This window comes from Propithecus coquereli, unplaced genomic scaffold (assembly GCF_000956105.1).
Source record: "Propithecus coquereli isolate 6110/MARCELLA unplaced genomic scaffold, Pcoq_1.0 Scaffold84, whole genome shotgun sequence".
NCBI lineage: Eukaryota > Metazoa > Chordata > Mammalia > Primates > Indriidae > Propithecus > Propithecus coquereli.
Window position 1 is genome coordinate 3,215,927 of NW_012154618.1, and position 22,614 is coordinate 3,238,540.

At 41.9% G+C, this 22,614-nt stretch overlaps 1 protein-coding gene across 6 annotated transcripts in view; it reads right to left on the reverse strand.

The window, feature by feature from the left end:
• TCF7L2 (transcription factor 7-like 2 (T-cell specific, HMG-box)) overlaps nucleotides 1-22,614 on the reverse strand; it is a 187,825-nt gene that overhangs the window by 41,973 nt on the left and 123,238 nt on the right. The window lies entirely within an intron of this gene.

The following is a 22,614-nucleotide window of genomic DNA, read 5'->3' on the forward strand; positions in this document are numbered from 1 at the left end:
TACAAATGATTTTTACAATGGCAAAATTAATTATATGAACTGATGCTTCTTTCAATAGGGGTTTCTGTACATCTCCCCCCTGTAATGTAACAACTGGAGCAACTGTAGTGGCCGAGGAGAGATGCTGGGCCCAGGTAATTCCAGATAGCAGTTTTCCACCTTATTTCCATTTTACACCTAAAACTAAAATAATTTACTAGAAATTCCACTGATAACCTTAGTAATGTAATTCTCATTTACTAGTAAATATCTACTGTTAAATATAGAAGTGGCCTCCTACATGTGGTTTCTATGCTTAGATCGAGGCTCAGTACAAAATCTTTATTTCTGCATAGGATTTCTTCTTGATAGTCACAAACTCACAGTAAAGTTGTAGGATTTCATAACCTCCGTTACGTTTTCCCAATTTGAAATTATCAGAAATGGTATACAGACAGGAATCACAATGAGCTTCACAGATTCTGTGATGTAGAAAATTCAAATATACATATTCTCTTTCAATCTGGCTAAATAAAACTTTTAATGTAACTTTTTTTTATCAACAAGGAATATGTGTTTAAGTGAAGATTAATTTTACAAATACTTTCAGTAAATACTTTGAATCAAAGATATTAGAAAATAGGTTTCAAATTCAAATTGTCTCTACATAGAAAGATCAGCCATATTAATTGTCAGTTTCATTGAGAAGTTTAGATTTAAATAATATAAAAGGGTGCTATGTTCTAGGTTAAAAATAATCTTTTATATATATATATAAGCACAATAGCAAAATTTAAGCAGAATTGCATCTTGATACTTTCAGCAAAGAATCAATATCTGAGAACAAATCCTTTGCCAAGAGGTTATTCTTTGTATGTTGATTTTGGACAGAAGAATGTCAGTAGTTCAGAGTAAAATGTGCTTGACTAATAGAAGCTCTATGTACCCCTTTGATTTACAGTATGTTATGTAATGATTGTGGTATTGTTCTGAATCCATGTATTATAGGAAGAAACTAATGGATATATTTTCCTCAATCCATATGACAATGTGTTTTCCCCATTCCAAATGTCAGGGCTGCCCCCCACCCCATGACAAAACACAATGGAAGTTTAAAAGGACCATAATTTTAATACCTGCCTTTATCCCGGTGTGTATGTATATACATATTCCCCCAATATACATCTTGAGGGAAGGAGGGGTAAATCCAATTACTTTGTTTCCCGATGCTACTCTAATCATAAAAGTTAGGTAGTAGTAACTTTGTGTTAGTGTTTTCCCTCCTCCCACCCACCCCCCAATGTTGATACTCACTTAACCTACTTGCAATTCTAAAGAAGTCAACACTTGATTGTGACAACGTTCAAAAGAATTTCCTCTGCCACTAGCACAGTAAAAAAACTTTCACCAATTAGTGCAGGAAAAAAGGAGGGAAAAGCCACAGTGCTGGCGCTCAAAGAGCCAGGCCTTGCGGCAAATCTGTCATGTCGAGAGGATTGATCAACAGGACGGCAATTTCTAATGGCATGTTGTCATGAAAAGTCAGCCACAGGGAGCCACCTGCTTTGCTCCTCACAGACAGCTAGGAGAGGAAGGAAGGAAGAGGGCGGGAGAGGGAGAAGAAGAGCAAGGCTCTCCACTCCTATCCCTGCCAGTTCCCTTTTGCTAACAATTTTGGTAAAGGTATCATGATTTTTCATTCAGTTGAAATATGTCAAGTCTCCAATCATATTACCCTTCCTCTAAGATTTGGGTGGTTTGAAGGCTGACTCTTCCTTTCCCTCAATCCCCTTTCCCCCTCTTCTGCGAAGGGATTGAGGTACCTTCATTTTACCATACTCCCCTCTTCCCCTTTTCAAGTCAACCAGTAGTCCCTAGATCAGAAGACATCTATCATGGCTTTAAATCAACAAGAAGCATCCTGACTTAATAAAATCCAAGTCTGGAAGATTCTAGAAGACAAAAGAGATACGGGTGACACCATCAGATGTTATTTCTCTGAGCGAAGCATTTAGCCAACTGAATGTATGTGTAACTGCTCTTGGCCTCCCACTTCCTGGGGCTTTGCCTAGTTATGAAACAGTTCTGAAACTGGGGGCTCGCAGGCTATAATCTAATCGACTATAATCTACTCTGCCATCAGTAACCTCTGGTGAAAGTGGCACTGATGATGTTTATGTTGTAAATTTTTCTTGTGCCCGATGCAACTCAATGTTCCATAACAAACTCCGAGGTACCCTAGAAAACAGAAGATGTTCTGCCTCTGAATACTATTCTAGGAGGTATTATGTTCTTGGTACCCAAGACTGATTACCAACCACACCAAAGAAAAGGACTTCCTTCCTCCTCCAAATGCCCTACTCAGTGGCTCCCTAATCATTTCAAATGATGCTGTATCTGATTATCAGTACTACAGGGTACTCTACCAGTACTAGTCGCTAAAATGGCAAGCTATTGAAGGACACTAGAGGGACTCAACACTAAATCTTAACATTTTAAAAACGCTTCCCATTGACCTGATCTTAGAGAGTTGATGAGGTTGTTCTCCACAAAAAGCTACTAACACAAAGGCCATCTTCTCCGTCGCTGTGAGGATGGTCCAAAATATCGTTGTGACCTATGGTCCCTGGTAATTTTCCTACTTTAAACACTCATAAATATACTACCCCTCAATCTACTTTGAACAAAAGGAAAAAAGTCAAATAAAAGTTAAAGAACTTTTAAGTTCATGAAACCAAACCCCACTTGGCATGCAAATCACGTACTGTAACCTTTTATTGGCGGAGCCTCTGGTCTCATCAGTCGATGAAATTCTCAGCCCGCGGCAACAGCTTAGCCGAGGGACACAGACCAATGAGAAAATATTCATTGTGTTAGCATTTCAAATGGCGAGAAAGGAAGAAGAAGCGCTAACTGATCACTGCCCCTGGAATTAATTGGATATTCCAAGAATAATGTCTCTCACTGAAGATCCTTGGAGGCCAAGCGCTGGTAGAGACCACATTTTGTGCGGCGCCTTCAAAAAGAGACCGCTTGGGGGTACTGGACATATTAGGGTTTTAGCGCATTTCCCTAAAGGCCAGAAGATAATCAGATGCACTGAACCAAACTCAACTAATCCAATCCATAATTATACACACAAATCCAATAAACTTTGCCACATAACTAGAAAATTAAACTATTATATTGAAACCTTCGATAACTTAAAAAAAAAAAAAACTTTAAGGGGCACCATGGCTAAAATGTTTCTTTTAGGGGTGGGGACATGTGGCCAAGAACTTTTATTATTTTTTGCTTGCAAGTTATAACCTTCTGTTATGCTCAAGGACTGATCTTAGTGCCAACATGGTTTCTTTATTCAGGGAGGGATTTGCATTCCGGCTTTATTGCACATAACCCAAGCTTCTGCAATGACCCTGACCGATATTAATATATCTTTCCTTAAGACACATCTTAATCTAACCTTTTTAAGACTCTTTTGCTTTCAAACTCAAAACAGCATAAAAAATAAGCATTGTTGGTGGCACCAGGAGTCTGAACTAAGGGCCTGGCGTGGCCCGCAGCAATAGCCCTGGATAAACAGCTGCCGGTGAAACTAAATAACCGTCGGAGACCAAAAGGTAAGGGGGAAAAAATGAGATTAGGAACTTTCCCAAATGTTCCATCTCTCCTATCGACCACTGGCCTAGCGTGAGGTGTCAATTTTGACTCCAAAGAGAGCACACGAATTCGCAGCGGTCCCATTATGCGGTCTCTGCTCTCATTGTAAATTCTGTCAACGAAGTCAATCTTATTAACTTCCGCACTGGTTCACACATGACATTTTCTTCAATTTTCTTGCTGACATCAAAAACATCAATTAGCAGCCCGAAAATAGGAAGGAACGAATGACAGCGCCTGATAACGTCGACTATTTGAAGCCAAGGGTAAATCTATTCTCCAGTTCTGAATGCGTTCATTACAATTGCATTTTCAAAGAAGACCTCCAAATAGCAAAGAAAATTAAATTTATCATCTAGAAATGCCTAGAAATTGTTTTTTTAATCCTATGTCTATCTCTCAATCCCAGAGCATAATACAAAGTAGCGCAATTGAGTTTTATGATAACATGCCACAACTTTAATAGAAAGTTTATAAAATATGCTGTCTGGACCACACTTACTATCAAATAGCAACTACAAGGCTTGGGGGAAAAAACTTCCCCAACAGATTGCAGCCTTGCCTGGTAGGGTCCGTCCATTTTTCTGGGCTGTCACCGCAGTCCAGGCACATGTGTCGGTGAACGAACGAACGAACGAAACACACACACACACCCTCACGCAACCCAGACGACCAGTTGGTTCAAAAGTTTTAAAAAGGAAAAAGAAAAAGCAACAAAAATCTATACTTCATAACCCAAAGGTTTTTATGGAAAGCAACCAACACTACCTCTCCCTGTAAAATTAAAACGTCTTACTATCCACATACCCTATCTTCTTTCTAAGAAACAAAGTTTCCAAATAAAATCTCAACTTCTTCTAATGACTACCCCAAGACATATATGTCAGCCTTGTCCAAACAGCCCAAGCCATGGACAAAACAATTATTCATCTGCCCAACGTGTCCTCCCTAATTATCACCCATTTCATTCTTATTGACTTTTCCCCTCCAATATCAAATAAATAAATAATAAAAATGTCAAGTGTTCTCCCCTGACCAGAGAATTAAAACGCCAAGAGTAAATCCTGTAACCCATCTGCTGGGCTCAGCCCAGCGGTCAGGCAACGCTTGGAAATGGATCGGAAGACACGGCACCAAAAGACTCGGTTTTTGCAGTCTTAAGAGAAAAGCTTTTATTTATTTTATTATTTATTTATGGGGGGAGGGGGCTGTGGGGCGAGCAAGGTAATGTGTCCGCTTTGTGTGCTATATCACATCTCCCAGGGAGGGAGGCGACTTCCGTGCCTGCCCCAGACACCGCCTCGGACTTGTGGCGGAACAGAAAGAGCAGCTACACCCTGGTAAACAGATCGCATTCCTGCGGCCCATTGATTTTTTGATCTTTTGACATTTTTTAGTTGCTTCCATTCCCTTCCTTGTCTTTTCTTCAATGTCACAAAAGACAAAAATGTCTAAACAATTGAGGGCAGAGATATCTATTAGCTGTCAGACCGCCGTTTTCCCGGCATTGACTAAGCGCGCACCACAAAGAATGCCGAGAACTGGTAAGATGACAAATTGTATCATTTTTTTTTCCTTAAATAGGGATAATCATATTCCAATACCTTGCCTTCTCCTAGCCAACCAAAACATGCTGTGAGAGAAGGGAGAGAAATCTCATTGTATCCATTTCTATAATTTCTATTATGTTAGCTATATTTGTTGGGAGGAGAGAGAGAGAGCGAATCCCTTCAAGGAATGTAGTAACATATTTCAGGTTGCAGCATCTGAGAAGCAAATCGTATCTTCCTGATTATTTTCCCCTAAGAACTGCTTCCATAGTGCAAGTACCACATTAATAAAAGAAACAATTTGTTATACTTAGGGATGAAAGACTGTAAAAGAATGAACTGATGTCCCCTAAGTTATTTGTTTCCCCCTGAAGACAAGCAAAGCCATTCTTTCAAAGCAGTTAAATCGTAGATTTGAAGTATAGCCAACCTCAACTTTCTAAAACCTAAAATATGAAACTTATCATTTCCATTAAATAATGCCCTGACAGGAACGCTTTAAAAATGGTTTCAAATGGGTTCTCTCTGCTTGTGATTTGACTGCAATGAACATGTTGTACATCTATGATTTCTAAGTTAAAATTCAAAACACACTCATACTGTGTTTTCCTTCAAAACCAATAATCAACGATTTATGGACAAGAAAGCTAAAAAGGATCAACTTTACACTTACATTTGAGAAGATTAATGATTTTCTTTCAAGAAAGCAGCCCGTTAGGAACATTAGTTTTCAACATTTATTTTCGTATGTAATAAAAATATTAAAATGTTTGGTTTATAATCTATTTACCAAGATTTCTATTTACTAAGAAATCTATTTTATAAGGAAAAGATTTTTAACCCTTTCTTAAATAGGCCTAAATTTGTGGGATGCACTTAGAAAAAAAAGACATCAAAAAGTGAACTGTTTCAATTTAAAGTAACTACCTCCAAATCTTATAAACAATTATTTCAGAAATAAGCTATGAATCTCCAGATTTAACCTGTACTTTTATTTCTATTTTATTTACATAGACTCCTACTTGACGTTTAACATTTAATGTTTATTTTTCTGTCTTCAATTATGCTTTTGACAGAGACTACATATTTTAAGGCAGTGGGCATGTCTGCACTGTTACAATACAAGGGAAAATATCAATTAGGTCTAATATTTAGATTGTACGTGATAAAATATAACAAATTCAAATTCAGAAGAAACAAAGCCCTATGATGCTTTTAGGAACTGTATGAAATAACCCCACAATACTTAGAGTATTAAATCTATGATTTTCAAATATAGGTTTAAACCAGCAAATATAAGAACACGTTTATAAACTCCAAAAGAAGAAGAGAATAGGGGGAGAAAATGGTAAATTTAATTTTTCATCAAATTATCAAGATAACATAGGTTTGTAAATATAACCAATCCTATTTTTCTGCTACTATTTACAAACCAATTTCTGCATTAACGTCAGCTACACATATCTGCTATAGAGCATACCACAGTCAAACAGGCTCATTGAAATATTTAGTGAAACAGGACCTAACTTCCTCAAATCATTCCAGAATTATAGAAGACAGATAATGGAAGGAGAGATGTATATATATTTTATTGCTTGAGGGTTTTTTTTAAGTTTATGAAATAAAATATGACGTTAAAGCAAGCCATTTAAGGGGGATGGCACCAAGGAATTACAGGAGGCACGCACAGACACACATATACACATTCACAAAACTGACCACAGGTTGCGGACGGGATGGTCGGTAGTTGTGGTTTTTAAAACCGCGCGCTGTCCTTGAAACGGAGGCCGCACACAGCTCCATTAGATACAGATCCAGTGCTCTTGATCTATTATTTACAAAGAAAAACCCTTCACTGCTTAAGTGCCCCTTCTACTTCAGCCTTCCATTTCAACAGCATCAAACAACTTGGTGGGGGGAAAAAAACACAAGACACAACAACTTGTGTTCATCATAACGTTCTGTGCAATTCAAAATCTACTTGGCTGGGGGAAAAAAAAATTCAGAGTAACCTGAACACAGGATGTCGGCTAAACGACAAACAAATGAGAGGTCTGTCATTTTCTAATAAGCGACACAAGGTTTTATAATCATTCTAGAAGAGAAATTTCTATTTGCAAAGAATGGGAAAAATTCAGGAAAACCAATTTTACCTCAAGGTTGTGAAAAGAAACGTTTTCAGAACGTATATTTGGTATGAAATTCTTTAATTATCAAGTCTGCTCTTTAAGTCAAACTGCATTCGATCTAATTAGTAAGCTTAGATCTCACCTTCATGCTGAACTTTAAACTCTCTGAAGCCAATTAAAAACTATTTAAATGAATATTAAAAGGATTCCTGTGATCATTTCTGACATGAGAGAAAACATGCTTTTCAGCAAAAAATAGGTTTACACAGCATGCCTACATTTCACAGAACACTGGAGTGGAGTTTTGCATTTAATCTGTGCGTTGCCCACCTTCGATTCTGTCATCCAGAGCTCTTCCCTGGCTGTTTCATCCTCCTTGCTCAGGCATAGCTGCTGCCGATACAGTTTTAACTGCAATTAGAACTGCTTTATTATTCAGTGCTCTTCAATTTTCAGTAACTTAATTAAGATTTACTGGATGGTACCTATTTCCTACTTTCATTTCGATATACTGTTGAATTGGGCACATATGGCGATGTACCAACAGAAGTTAGAATTGAAAAAAAAAATTTTTTAGCCCATTTGATAAGCCAAAGCATACTAAGACTACAGACAACTACATGCATATTCTTCCTCTCTAAGTCTAGGCCTTGAAATAGCTTTTTGAGAATTAATAAATTACTCTGTTTGCTTAGGAAATTAAATGCTCCCATGCAAAGCTGCTACAATTAACACTACTAAATGTGTTAGGTTACACTACAGAAATCCTCACAGCATAATTATATCAATGAGTCATTTAACTCACATATATTAATTCAATTTATCTTCATTTTGAACTGTGTGGACTGATGGATTGTCATCATTAGAAATGACAAAACTCCACGCTGGAGGAAAACACAGACCCGGCTAATGCTCTGACTTCTCCCCTAGACCACACACCATTACCTTCACTAAGAGCGCCTACAAGTTACCCAGGGATGTATTCTCTGCCAAGCACCAAAAAGTCAGGGCTTCTGATCCTGATGCAAAAGAATATCAGTTGGAGTTTCCAGAACCTACAAACCAGTATCAATAAAGAAAATTCCTACACAGTAATCGCACTGCTATTATGTTCTTAGGATAAGGGTCATTATATATTTAGTATTAAAGAAAAACTCTCCAAACATTCCTTGGGAAAACATTACATAACAAATGCCATTTTCCCTTAACCATACAACCTATCAATAAGCATTTCTGATTAAAAAGGAACTAGGATGCCACAGCAAACATAGTAACCAAGAGAGCTCAGCTTGGGAAATTGTCAATAAATAAGATGTTACCAGGAAAAGCAATTCCAGGATTGTTCATCAGAATTTCCTTCTGAAAACTCACAGGATTAGAGAGGGCATTAACACAATTTTAACAACCATGAGACCATTATTTGACCTACAACAACTGATGGTCAAACTGAACGCACCCTGATGGTCATCCTGGGTTTTGAAAAGTAGAATCGTAGTGAGAAATTCAAGGCTGGGTGACTGGCTTTGCATTTGATTCTTAAAAGGCTGGTTTTTAGATTTAACATCTTAAAATACCTGACTCAAGTATTTAGTTCCCCCTCCCTCTTAAAAAGAGATCCTTGGCTGACCAACATAGAAATCCTTGGTTTATGATAGCCACAATGTCGTCATTTATCTCTAATGGGGAACAAATTGGACAGTAGGGAACAAAGGAAAATTAATTTAATTTCTTCAAATGCTGGTGGGAAAGCAGAAAAACCACACAGTTCTCTGGGACTAGAAGTTTGAGCCAAGACTAATGAGGACCGAGGGTCACAATGTCTAAAGGGGGCTTTAGGAAACGACTGCTCTAGGAGATGTCTCACATCTCTTTCAAGGCGAAGATGCCAGCCACACAGAGCCCCGCCTAAAGAGAACCCATCAGCCTGGCCAGTGCTCCCAGCCCAGGGCAGCTCCCCTTGGGAGCGAGGATGCCCCATGCCCTGGGATTCATGCCTCCATCTCCACTGACCAGTTAATCGAGTACTGGGGGAAAAAAATTTAAATAAGGACATCAAGTTGCTTTCTAAGTTAAGTTAGAAGTTGTTGATCTGGTCAAAATGACAAAATTTCAAAATCACATACTTACAGGGATTTTTTGCTCTTACTTGGTGGATCAAGACTATTACTGTGCCTGTCCTGCACTGAGGTGCAGGGCAGGATGCTGAAGAACATGCAGGCTGCCACGATTTCTCTGACTTGACAAGGCAGACCTGGATGGCCAGGGTTTGGGGTCGGTTTTCGGCTATAGAACCAAAAGACTTCTGTCACTCATGGGGCCCCTAATTACATACTGCTGCAGCAATATGACAAAAATAAGGGAATTTGCTTTTCAGATATCTATAACTCTCCACTGGAACCAAGAGTTAAAATTAGCAATGGATTGGAAGAGGAGGAGAAGTCATCTTATAAACAGCAGTGACAAATAGAAATCCACCACAAAAGCATAATAAGGAAAATAATTGCTATCTTTTATTTTATTCTTTTTAGAAGGAAGAGGATCTGAATATATGGACACTGGCCAAACTCACCTCCCACTGTTGCCTCATCTGCTTAAAATACCTTATTGCTGGCGACTGGTGACAGACAATAAGCCTCTGTAACATCAGAGAGAAGATGACAATACAGGACAGCATGATCACATTCTGAAATTCCTCAGTTTTCATTAACAAATAAATGATGTTTTTGTGAACTTTGAACTTTTGCTTTTCAGATGAAGTTTAGGAACGTTGCCAGGGAAAGTCACCCAAATCAAGTAAGCTGATTTAAACTCTACTAAGTAAGCACGCAGACTTGCCGTGCCTTTTGCAACACGTGTGTGTGCTTTGGGAAACGAGGTGCACACACGCCCAAACCCCAAGCTGCCGCAGGGAATTACAGGGCCAGGGGAGGGGATTTTAGGAAGGCAGGTCCTTCAGAGCTTTGCAAGTCACCAGCTGGATGGTAATTTCACCCCTTCCCCAGGAGGGGTGCTGGATGTCAGGGAAGAAAGAAGTGTGTGTGTGTGTGTGTGTGTGTGTGTGTGTGTGTGTGAGAACACGCCTGGCCCTCACGGTGACAAGACAGTCTCTACCTCTTTCCTAAGCTCCTTGTAAACACACCCAGAGGCTAACATGCAATGGGCACATCCAGCGAATAATAAAGTAAAATTAAATTATGTCATGCCTCCACCATAGCAACGCCCATTGGCTCTCTCTGGGAGAGCCCTGCCAACGTTCCTGCCGCAGTGCGGAGTTGGGAGTGCGCTCGCATTAGGCACAGATGGAAAGCATGTTGCAATCGCCTTCCCAAAGCAGACTGTGAAACTGGTTTCAAATGCAACCAAGCATCTTAGTCTAGTCTGGACTGTGGTGTTATTTTTTCAAAACCACCCTGTTTTTGTCTAGCACCTCTCTTCGAGGAAGTTTAGGAGCCACTATTTCTCATCATCAAATAAAGCCTCACATGCCAACAGCCCATTTTATAGAGAGAAAAACAAACAAGCTCAGAGGATTCAGAAGAACTAATTCGAGATGAGAAGGAGGAATTATTGCTGCTGTTGTCATGAACACAGTAGAATCTTCCTGGCATCTTTCCCTTGAGTGCACCAGAGATTCATTCATTGATTCAATAAACACTGATTCAGTGCCTATTTCGTGCCTGGCACTGTTCTAGGCACTGGGGATAGACCAGTGAATCAAACAGAGAAAAATCCCCTTGCTTCAGGGAAATTATAATCTAGAGAGGAAGATAATTATTCAGAGCTATCAGAAAGCTAACATGTGCACTCCTCGAGTATCTTCATGGTATAATTTACTAGAAGTTAACTAACCTCAAACAGAAACCAGTTCTATGACTACCCAGCCCGATGTTCAATTCACTTTAATTAAAGCGAATTCTGTCCCCTGGAAAATATAACTGAAAAGCTTGCTTTGCTTATATGCTAGAGAAGCAGCACAAGTTTTTAATCACCACTTTGTTTTAAAAGAATCCCAAATGCTAAATTATGCTGTCAAATCATCTAAAGACGAACAGCTATGTGCGCTGGAGGTCAGAGAACATTATAGACTTGAGGAACATGGCGTTAACAATCAGACGCTGTTTTTTTCCACAAAACCCTAAACTCAGAGCAGTTGGCTATTCTGTTTGACCCGCACAGTGGGCCAAATTAGTCTATGATTGGGACAGAAACATTACCGGCACTCAGGGATTGCTCGTGAATACCAATTAATATGAATTTGGATTTCTTCTCTTTGACCCAATATATTATGTGGGCCTTCTGGTACTTCCATATTTAATTCCAGGGCTTTATAAACTACAACAATGCAAACTACTGGTATGAACTCTTAACATTTTTAGCTGCTTTTCCAACTATGAATTAAGTAAAATATATGGATGTAGGCGTCAAGAGCCAGCAATTAGAATCTACTTTGTCCTTCACTATAATTTGGGGGCAGCCAGGCTTGTGCGAAGAGCTTCCTTTACCAAAGATGTGTGTATACCACATGGTCATTTTTGTGTCCTAAGTATAAATATACAGAACCAATTAAGCACTGCTTAAATGCTCAATAAATGATTGTTGCAGAAATTTATATCATATATTAAAACACTATTACTAGAATATGTTTTAGGGGAAAAAAAATCTTTAAAAAAAAAAAAAAAACACCCAGCAGACAATCTCAAAACATTTCAAAGAAAATGTTGGGATTAGAAATTCTTTAAAAACAGTTCCTAAAATTGATTTTTTTTTTACAATTGTTCAGACTGTGATGGTCTAATGAAAAAGGTATCAGAATTTCCTGTAACAACTACAAGTTCATTATTATCTAAAAAGATACTATTTTTCTAAAAAAAATGCATCTTTACTCAGACATCAGGGAGGATCTATAAGAATCGATTTCTCTAACAGAAGAGCCTCTTAAATCCAGAAGAAGCAGCCAAGAATTATCATGCTTGTTTTAAAATGAAAATAATACTAATGTTTTTAACATTTTTTTAAACATGTCTCTTCAGCGGCTTCAACAAGTGTGTTTTCAAAGCGGAACTGCAGCAAAGCTGTATTTTGTGTGAAATGGTTTGTTCTACTCTTCAAGCAGGAGTCACTTTTTTAAAAGATCTATAAAACATTACACATTCTGATATAAACCATGGTTTAATTAGAATATTAAAATTATCAAAGACACAGGTAAAACAGCAAACACATTGTTTTGAAAACAATTGATGCCATTGCATCTAAGTCTCTTGCTTACAGAAGCGGTATGGGCTTCACTTTCTATCCCTTCAACACTGCATGCCCCTCTGCAAGGATGCTCAACACATGTAAGTAAGTACCTCATTTAAATCCCACACCATTCCTGGCACAATGACACCCCTATCTCTACTTTACAGATGGCAAAACTAAAGTTCCCAGGGAATCAAATAACTTCCCCGAGATAACACAGCAAGTGGCAGAGCCAGAGTTTGAACCCAAGTCTTCTGACTCTATCTCCCTGCTTTTCCCAGTCCTGTGGCTAAATCCCCTTCGAGTCAACGCTACACAACAGAGGTTCAAGATGGAAAATGCCAGCGCGGCAATTCTAAAGCTGGAAATGTGTGCCTGCCTTTAATCAACACATCATGTTATGTGGCAAGTGTGCATGAGTGCGTGTGTGTGTTTGTGTGTGTACACACACCATGTCGGCAGGGATTGTAGCGGTTCCCTTTACAGCTGATGGGACAGTTGGCAGGTATGGTGGCACAATTAGTACAGATAAACCCTCAATAGCCTATCTGCCTTCTGATTTTTAAACAAACAAAGGCTGAATGCCATAATTAAGATCAGAGCGCCTCTGAGAGACCATATGGCAAAAGGGAAGTTAAACAAAAAAGTCACCAGCAAGGGAATAGGGGGAATATCTTATTCCTAAAGTGGAAGAAGTGATTTTGAACAAATGTTTTCAATTCTGATGCCTGGAGGAATACTGCAACCTCCCTGCAGAAACGATGGCTGGGACCAAGGCAAGAACTGGAAGAAACGGAGCCCCTACCGGCACAGAGGCAAGAAAGGCCAGCACTCAGCTGCTCATAGGGAATACCCTGTCCATGCTGCAGGGGGCGCTCCTTGGCACTTCCTGTCCAGGCTGACCTCGCCCAACCTCTCTGGTTAGGGGTTCTGCAGGGACAATGCAAACCTAGAAAAGCCGTCAGTGCAGTGGTCGGTCACACTGATGCCTGGAGGTCCCCAGAGTCTTACTCCTTAATACTCAGGAAACAATAGCATCTCTATCCCCACAATGGCTTCAGTGTGCTCCCCTCCCCCCCACAATGGCCCCATTCAGTCCCCCACCATGAGCAATTGCCCCAAGTTTAACGGCCTGTGTTAGAAGAGCTCTGGACACAAAAGGAGGTGTTTCCAGGTTCAGTGAACACTTTGCATCCATTCATCAGAGAAGGGACAAATGCGATTCCCCACTTCACCTCGGGCAGCACAGAGGCTGGGGAGGGGCTCCGCCATCCCCACCAAAATGCAACTTTTTCCTGGTGGGGGTGGAGGCCCACATTGTGTTTAAGGATCATTGTGCAAACATCGTTCCTTATTATTTCTACCTCCAACTAAAGACATTTGCATAAAAACAGGATTCTTTTAAAAGAGCTTTTAAAAGAGATTCCCCTAAAAGAGCCAAGAGGAAGCTTGGGTGGGGTAGTAAGGGGGCAAAGGCTCCCAAATGAAGACCAGGAAGGTCAGTAGACAGACTCTAAATTATACTTTGGAATCTTTATTAGGAAAATAGCCCAGCTCTTTCTTTACATTCAATTTTATTAGGGTTCACTGCTATTTTTATTAAGGAACTCAAGTTTATTTTGTATAATTGCTTTCATTACTAAGTACCTCTGCCAGCAACACTTGACCAACACAGGCTACTTTTACTTTAAGAAACACCATTTCATATGACCCAAAAGCATCATTTTCCTAATTACAAGTGGTATACCTTGATGTCTTGACCACAGATTTCTACACCAAGGCTTGGGTATCAGTCAACAATCCCTCATTGTATTAGTTGGTAGCAACGCTTAACTTTTTTTTTTTTTTTGGCAAAGTTTATACAGAGTGCTAAGATTTGAAATAGCACAAGTCATACCTCCCTCCTCAGAGAGACACCCACCCACCCCTTTACCCAGCCAAGTTGGATTAGTCATATTAAACATAGCCCATTCCCAACCATCTCTTCAAGCTTTGGCAAGCCTAGCCCAGCTGACATTCCAGGCCCAGTTTAACATTACATAATGAGAGCTTCACTCCCATCACAGGCTGCATGCAAGTCAAAACAAACTTGCTGAACTCGACCCAGGGCACCAGCCTGTTTCCTCGTTTCAGGATGTGGGGCTGCTAGGGGCAGAACAGAGCTTTTAGCAAAAATTATAAAATCACCAGTGAACTCTTGCATCCATTCTTCTTACGGTCAACTCAGTCAGGGTTGCTTTGAGTTCAAGTACTAGTGATCCCCAACCTACATACTTTCCAGGTTTTATCCCATAGTGTTGGTATCAGACTTGTTTTCAAAAAGGATCATTTTCACACATTTCTATGTTCGAGTTTTTAACAAAAGCCCTGAAAGCCATGCTGTAAAAGGACTCCCAAATACCAGTCCTCTGGGAAAGGAGGTGGCAGGGGTTATGTAAAAGGAGAACCTTCCCTGCTAAGACTGGTTACTCATTCATCATCCAAAATACATGTATAAATGGCAAGATCTGATTTTCTATGTATCGCTAAAGCACATTCATTGCTTGAAATGTCTCCGATATTTTTTACGTATGAATTCCAGCTCACTGCTTCCTGAGAAGCCTTCAGCAGAGATGATTCCATTAATCCATCCTCATCACCCACCACCATCAGCCTCCTGATCATCACACCACCACCCAGGGCGTCTGAGAAAAATCAGAATTTCAAGTGGAAAATAAGTGGATAACTGAACACATTGAATTTCACACACTAATCCAGGAAGAGTTTGAAATTAATGGCACTTAACATGAACGGTTCACAAAATGAAACTTGGACTTGCATCCGAGGTGGCAGAGCGGAGAGAGAAAACCCAAGCGATCTGGATTCTAGTCTTGATTCTATCACTATTTGGCGACACAGTTGTATGATCTCACAGCAGTCTTCCTTCTCTAGGCCTCGGTTTCCTCAGGGTCAAAGACAGGATTTGAAGAGTGGTCAGGTAAGAGTCATCCGTCCCCTCTCACAATTTCTAAGATTCTATAACTGACTCTACGAACCACAGTGAACACACTACCTTGGGTGGAGTTAAGTTGCTCAAGGAATTTGTTAGCATTAATATTTTTAGGCCACTCAGGTACACTTCCCTCACCCGAGTTATTTGTCTTGTGCCAGAAGCCCAGGTCCAAGGGAATACCTCAGCTCATTTGCACCTTACCTGTTAGGTAACATTCAACTCATTACTATCTTCCTACAATCTCCTTACCCCAGGACAGTCTCACTTCATCTCCCTAGAGAATCTATTTTGTTTTAAATCCTGAAGACAACAAACTTTTCTTAATAAATCAGGATACTAATTATAGCCATCAACTCCTGGGGCCCCAAGGGCTGTTTGCTCTATTCTAAACAGCTCCAGCTCACCGTGTTTTTAAAATGATTTTGTTCCCTCTTCTTTCTAGACTGTGAGAGGCCGGAAGGTTCAGATGCTGGTCTGTTTGGAACCTGGACAGGAATGTACTTAGACCTCCGTGACTGGAAGAGAGGCAGCAAAGACCCAATGCTGAATAAGCAAGAACAGAAATGTGGTAGGAAACCCCACTGGATTTTGGGGGGGATGGAGGATCGGGGGGGATCCTGGTCACCAGGCAGAAGTGAGGCGTGAAGAAGCAGAGAAATGGGCCTGGCCAGCACCCAGGCCGTGGTCAGAACCACAGCCACGGGAACTCCCAGAACTTCGAAGGTGGACTTGCCCACGGAACCCTCCTTTTTGATGGCTTCCCTTGGCAGCCTCATAACCAAGCCCTTTCACACCACAGTGAGGGATCCAACCATGGAGGGAGTTCTAAATCCCAGAAGTTCTTCAGAGGAATGCCTCAGAGAGGAGCCGGACTCAGAGTAGGCGGAGAGCAGAATTCCCCAGGGGCTCAAGTCATCACTTCCAGCTAGAAGAGAAGGCACACTTCCTGAAGGCGGCGATTCAATCCGGCTCACTCACACCCTGATCCCCAGCACGGGAATGGTGCCTGGCGCAGGAGCACTCAGCAACATTTTACTAAACGGACTCAAGCTGGCCCAAGAGCTGGAGGCCTCGTCTCGTCACCCTGGGAGTTAACAAGACCTATTTTGCGGGCTTTTCCATCACTGGTGTCCAGAAGCAGTAAAGAGAGGCCTACGGGCCTGTCCCACAAAGTTAATAGCCTTTGAGACGGTTGTTTTCACAATCTCTTCACAGTCTTATTTTCTGGTTCCTGCCAACACTGGAGGGAAGCTCTCAGCCAGCAGCCTGATGTCTGAATATGCGGGGACTGAAGGACTCACCTGTGTCCTGCTTCACTCCGTCACTTCGCGTCTCTGTAATCCTCATCTGCCAAGTAAATGAGACGGTGGGTACTGTCTCGTCTGCCTTACAATCTGGCTTGGGAACCAGGCCCCAGACAGCCAGAAGAACAACTGAATGGATGTCCTGGAGTGTCACCAAGTGTTACAAAAGATATGGACAGATCTTCAGGCTTTGTAAAGAGCCAGGCATAGAGCTCAATAATGCTAAGATATTCAAGACCAAGATAAATAGGCAGCTTACCATATATATTTTTAGACCATGTGCAAGACCATTAGGACACTGTGTCCTTTGTCCTAGAATTGTAGGGTGCAGCCCACAACACCGTGGTACCAAAGAAAATCACTGACTGTGTTGCCCGGAAAGGGAAAAAACGAGGCTGGGAGATGACGTTAGGGGTAAAAATCTCACTTCTAAGACTTTTCCCCCTTCCCATGCTTCTCGATGCCCCTTCCTGGTGTCCAGATGACATCTATTAAATGCAGGCACTGCTCCACAAGGGATCTTGGCCTCTGGCTATGAGAAGAATAGCATCAAAAAATTGCTTGCCAACATCCCATAAATTTAAACAAGTCAGGATGGCAAGAGAGGCTGCCTGGGAAGCATCACAGAAGTCAAAAGCAGTGTGGCTTAAATGGGACACAGAGACAGACACCCCTCCAGTGTGCTGTTCCCCCTTTAACAAAGGCAAGTCCTTCAAGCTCCCATGAAGATTAGGAAATCATCTCTTGGGCCATGTGACCACTTACAGTCTGGAGGCTACAAGGGCGAAGGACTGCCAATGGATAGCACATCTGACTTGACCAAAGGCACTGAACTCAGACCCCGGCACATCCTCATTCTCAGGAGAGGGAACAACATACATGCAAGCCCAGTGATTCATTCCCACGCAAATGAGGGCACAGCTTTGATAATCAGAGCACAGTCCTAAGAAACCAAGACTCCAACCACACTGACCAGCCCCCTGACCTGGAAAGAGGCGTGGCTTGCTCCTGCCTCGATGGCTTAGCCTATACAGTGGGAACCACTGAGGCTGTGCTGAGGCTGCTTCTTCCTCCTCCTCCTCCTCCACCTCCTCCCCCTCCCCCCAACGTAGCCCACCATCATGGGTAGTGGAATGCAGCAACAAGGACCACACAGTGCGCAAATGTAGGCTTTATGCTCTCAGTACTCACACCCACTCGCACAAAAGACATACCATTAATAAGTACAAAAAAATGTGGGTTTCCTCCCAGAGCCATCTTGTGCATTACAATTCCTCCTCATCATTGCCAACCACCATGAACATTATTTGATTGGCAATTCGGGCAAAGGGGGGAGGTGAAAAACAAGGGATCCTTAGCATTTACACACCCAAAGTGGATCCTCCAAAACGGACTTTCCTCTTTAAAGTTCCATTTTAATCATTCTACCAAACGGCCTTTTTTTTTTTCTTTCTTTCCTTCTTACTTCACGGATCCAAGCAATTTTTACTGTGGGTGGTAACAATTGTTGAACTGTTTCTAATTATTTAAAAAACAAAACCACACACACAAAACAAAACAAAACAAAAATCTATGTTGCCAATTGCCGAGAGCCTCAGAAGCCACAACTTCCGGTAATAAAAGATTTTTCTTCCCAACTATCATGTGCCAGCATATCTGGAGAGCATCTGTGTGTGTCTGCTCAAAGCTTCTCAAACAGCTGGGCCCATTTACATGTTACAGAACAGGGGGTTGTCAGAGGATGGGGAGGTGAGCACCTTGGCTTGGAAAACATGTGAAGAGCCAGCTTTCAAATCCCAGTCCTCGCGATTATTCTCCATAGAATCAAGTACAAATTATTAAAAAAAAAAATCTGCGCCACACTTTTCTTCTCTTTAAAATAAGAGAAATGGTCCCCACCCGTGGAGTTAATAGATGAAAACCGCTTAAAGTAGAGTCTCGTATGTAGCAGGCACTCAATAAGTGTTACCACTAGCTTATTTATTAATATATAGAAAACTGAAATAATATTAGTTTTTCTTTCAAGGAGTAGCTATAAGAGTGAAACAAGAATATTTATAAAAAGCTTAATCCAGTGCCTGAAGGGTAGCAGATTTTTAATAAATGGTTTATAGTCTTAATATTAAAGCCTTCCACATCCCTACCAGGAATAGAGTTTATGTTTCTTTCCTCCCAAGCCGAAGAGATGAATTAAAACATATACATGTTAGTCACTTGCCTTAGAAACTTTAACTCATTCAAATCTCTTGATAAATAAAGATAGGTACAATAATTTCCTGGTTTTATAGATGGAAAAACTTAGGTCCAAACAGGTTTAGTGGTCACTCAGTTAGCCAGTGGCAAAGCCTGGGTTTGAACTGATGGAGTACTGACCTCTTCTCCTTTTAACCATCCCATTAAACAGACTCCCCGATAACCACGACCAAGTACCAAAATCACATTCTCTCTTCTTTTAAGGTAAGATACTTCCTCCCCAAAAGACTTGTAAGAATTACAACTTTATCAGCAAATCTGATAGAGGAAATAACAAATAACTTCTTTTTGTGGAGAAGAAACCCACCAAGAAGACCCTCCTATTAAAGACTCAGACGGAGGAGATAAACGTTAGAGAGAAGGATGGAATTACTTTTGGCTAACTCAGACTTCTATTTCAACCAAAGGGCCAGGCCCTACTCCACAGAACATGAGAAAAAGAATCTGATATAAGGCCGGGTGTGGTGGCTCACGCCTGTAATTCTAGCACTCTGGGAGGATCACTTGAGCTCAGGAGTTCGAGACCAGCCTGAGCAAGAGTGAGACCCCATCTCTTTAAAAAAAAAAAAAAAAAAAAGGAATCTGATATAATCCTCCATGGTCCAATCTTCACTTTCTACCCCACTTGTTAATCATGCCCTGAGGGTGGCAATAAGTTTAACTGCAGACAGTCATTTTTGTTAATGGAATTCTAAGCCCATCAGTTTTCAGCAGGGAGGATGAGAGAATCTTCCACTGTGTTTTTCTAAAGCAAATATTTAGTGCTTTCATCTTCTAGTGCCCTAACATGCAATCTGTCACCCAAATAGGAGAAAAAAAAAAAACCCACACACCTCCTCAAGTGGATGTTTGTAGAAGTGACATCATGTTTCCGACGTCTATCAGACAAATGGCAAATGCTTTCAAAGCCGAGCTGATCATTTTGCAATCTGCCTTCTAGAGGCAGATTCGGGAGAATGAGGACTCCACAGTTACCCTTGCTCTGCTTGTGAAAATAATGCCACCACCGGCTTTCTAAAGTGCCCCTATCATTTCAATCCGGATGCTGAAATACAACTGTTTCCAGGCTGCTTTGTTCTTGTTCTTCTTCTGCTAGGTTACCCATGCTTAGGATGCTTTGTTCAGTGTGTGGTTTTTAAAACGAAAACCATTCTTCTCCCACCTGGAGGACATTCCTCTACAGAAACCTGTTGCCAGACAATGGGGTTTCTTATCAGTAAGAGTCCTTCTTCTCAGCTAAGCCAGGGATGCCCCGACTCTACCACTCGCTCTGAGAGTTCCTTCGGCCTGGCAAGAGAAGGTGGGGGCGAGGGGGCGCAGCTGGGAAAGTCGGGTTACTGCAGTGGAGGGCCGTGATCACGCTTTCTCCTGATTCTTAAGTGACTTTAGACACTGTAAAGCCAGAAGGAGACCTGTGCCTGTGTTCTCCCCACCCCCTCCTCCCCTCCCCTCCAATTTCTGCTTTCTGCACTGGGTCACTGCTCCCACTTCTCAACTGGCTGCCATGGCAAGTCTCCAAGTAATTACAAAGACAGGAATTAGATTACACAAGAATTTACATGCGTGCGGTTGCTGTTACCTTCCCCAGCAAAATGCACGGCAGAAGCATCATCTACTGCTCACTCGAGTGTGGCACTCTGAGCAGGGACCTCTGAGGTCACCTCTCATCACTTCCCAAGAGGAGGACAAGTACACAGAGGATCCCCAGCACACACATACCCTGCCTTTTGCTTTTCCCTAAGAAAGCGTCAGCTCTGAACAGCAGCCAGGAAGACGGCAGCTCCGGCCTTCACGCACGTACCAGCTTGCTCAGAACCTGGGTGGGGACGCGGCGATGATCCGTGCAGGCAGCTCAGGTAATGGGACAAGTGAGGACAGCCTGGGAGCACCAAGCTGGGTCAATAAAATCCACAGAAAATGTGCCATCTTCCTTTGAAACATTATGCCCAAACTTTGATAATCTGTCCTGACATCTGAGAAAGAGTAATACAGATAATTCAAAGCAGAATACTCCAAAAGTAATTTCATTTCCCTCTGCTGCCTACGTGGTTAGCAACAACATATTTCCCTTGCTGATTATTTTTTTCTTTGACCACTGTTAGAATTAGCTCGAATTCTCCTAAATCCACAGGGTGGCCCAAAGCATTTTGGGTGTATGGGCAAGAACAGCCCAGAATAAAAAATAGGAAATCCAGCCGAGACTTGCCAGTAACTAACAAGCCAACAACCACAGCACTAAGGTGACAGCTGTTCTGCTGGAGACGGCCCGGAGAAAAAGCAGGGCACAAACTCTTATCAGTCAATGGTGAAAAATTAGCCTTTGAATGGATAAAATGAATCGAGCCAACACTACCTATGATATGGAGGAAAAAAACAAAAATGAAACCCACACTTCCCTCGACCAACTATAAAGGGGCAGCACGTGGGCCTGCGTAAGGTGACGGAGCTGTCCTGTATACTGATCGTGTCGGTGGTAGTCGTACGAATTTATGTTTAAATCTATAGAACTGTAGACCAAAAGAAAAAAGCCAACAATTATTATATGATATATTTTAAAACACATTTTTTAAAAATCCCCCATCTCAAAAGAAACCTGGTCCTCAGACCTTAAGTCGGGGGCACAGACGTGCACGTAGTGAGTGCAAATCCAAAAAAACAGAGTTGCAGGTGACCCAGCCAAGCAAGACTACGGCGTGGAAAGCCTCATAGAACCTTGGTTTGAGTACACTTTGCCGTCCCGGTCAGGACAGGGCGAAAGAGAAACAAACGTCCCACTCCCTTTAGAAACAAACATACCCCCTACACGGCAAGGGCCACGAGCCCACGCCCGCCTCCCCTTCAGGGCAGGTTTCTGAAGCCACTGAAAGATGCCATGGGTGTCCCCTTCACCTCCACCCATCTTTCTCGAGGGTCATGTAAAAGTGGCAAGAGGAAAGAAACTTGTCCAAGAGACAGAGTTATGACAACCCACAAACCGGACCTCCCTCTGGGCGGTTACAAGTTTCTTCTACTCTCCAGTGGAGGGGTTTTGGTCATTTCCCCAGGGACCAGTGGACTTACCACCTGTCACACTGGCCCCTGGCGAGCCACGAGGCCTGCCATGAACCCGGCAGCAGGAGCCGGGCTGAGCTCACAGTCACCGAGAGCCTCCGGGATCCCTCCTGACCCACCTGCATCTAGATCTCGGTCAATCCGCCGTCATCTGCCCCAGCTCCCTTTTCCTAAACAGCAAAAGGCTACTGCCAGGCCATGGGCCTGTGACGTGCGGGCTCAGGCAAGGCTTGTCAGATCAAGTGACCGGTGGGGCTGGGAAATAAACTGAAGGGGGCGGGGGAGTCTGTGTCCTTCAGTCACCCCAATTCCTTCCCACTTCCCTTGACTCTTTCTTCTTTCTCGGGCGTCTCCATTCCTTCCTTGTCCCCACCCTCCCCCTCTGAAAGGAACTGGCTTTTCCAAAACAGAAACTTTCACTCTGGGCACAAACAGACCTCTAATTCAGACCTTCCCAG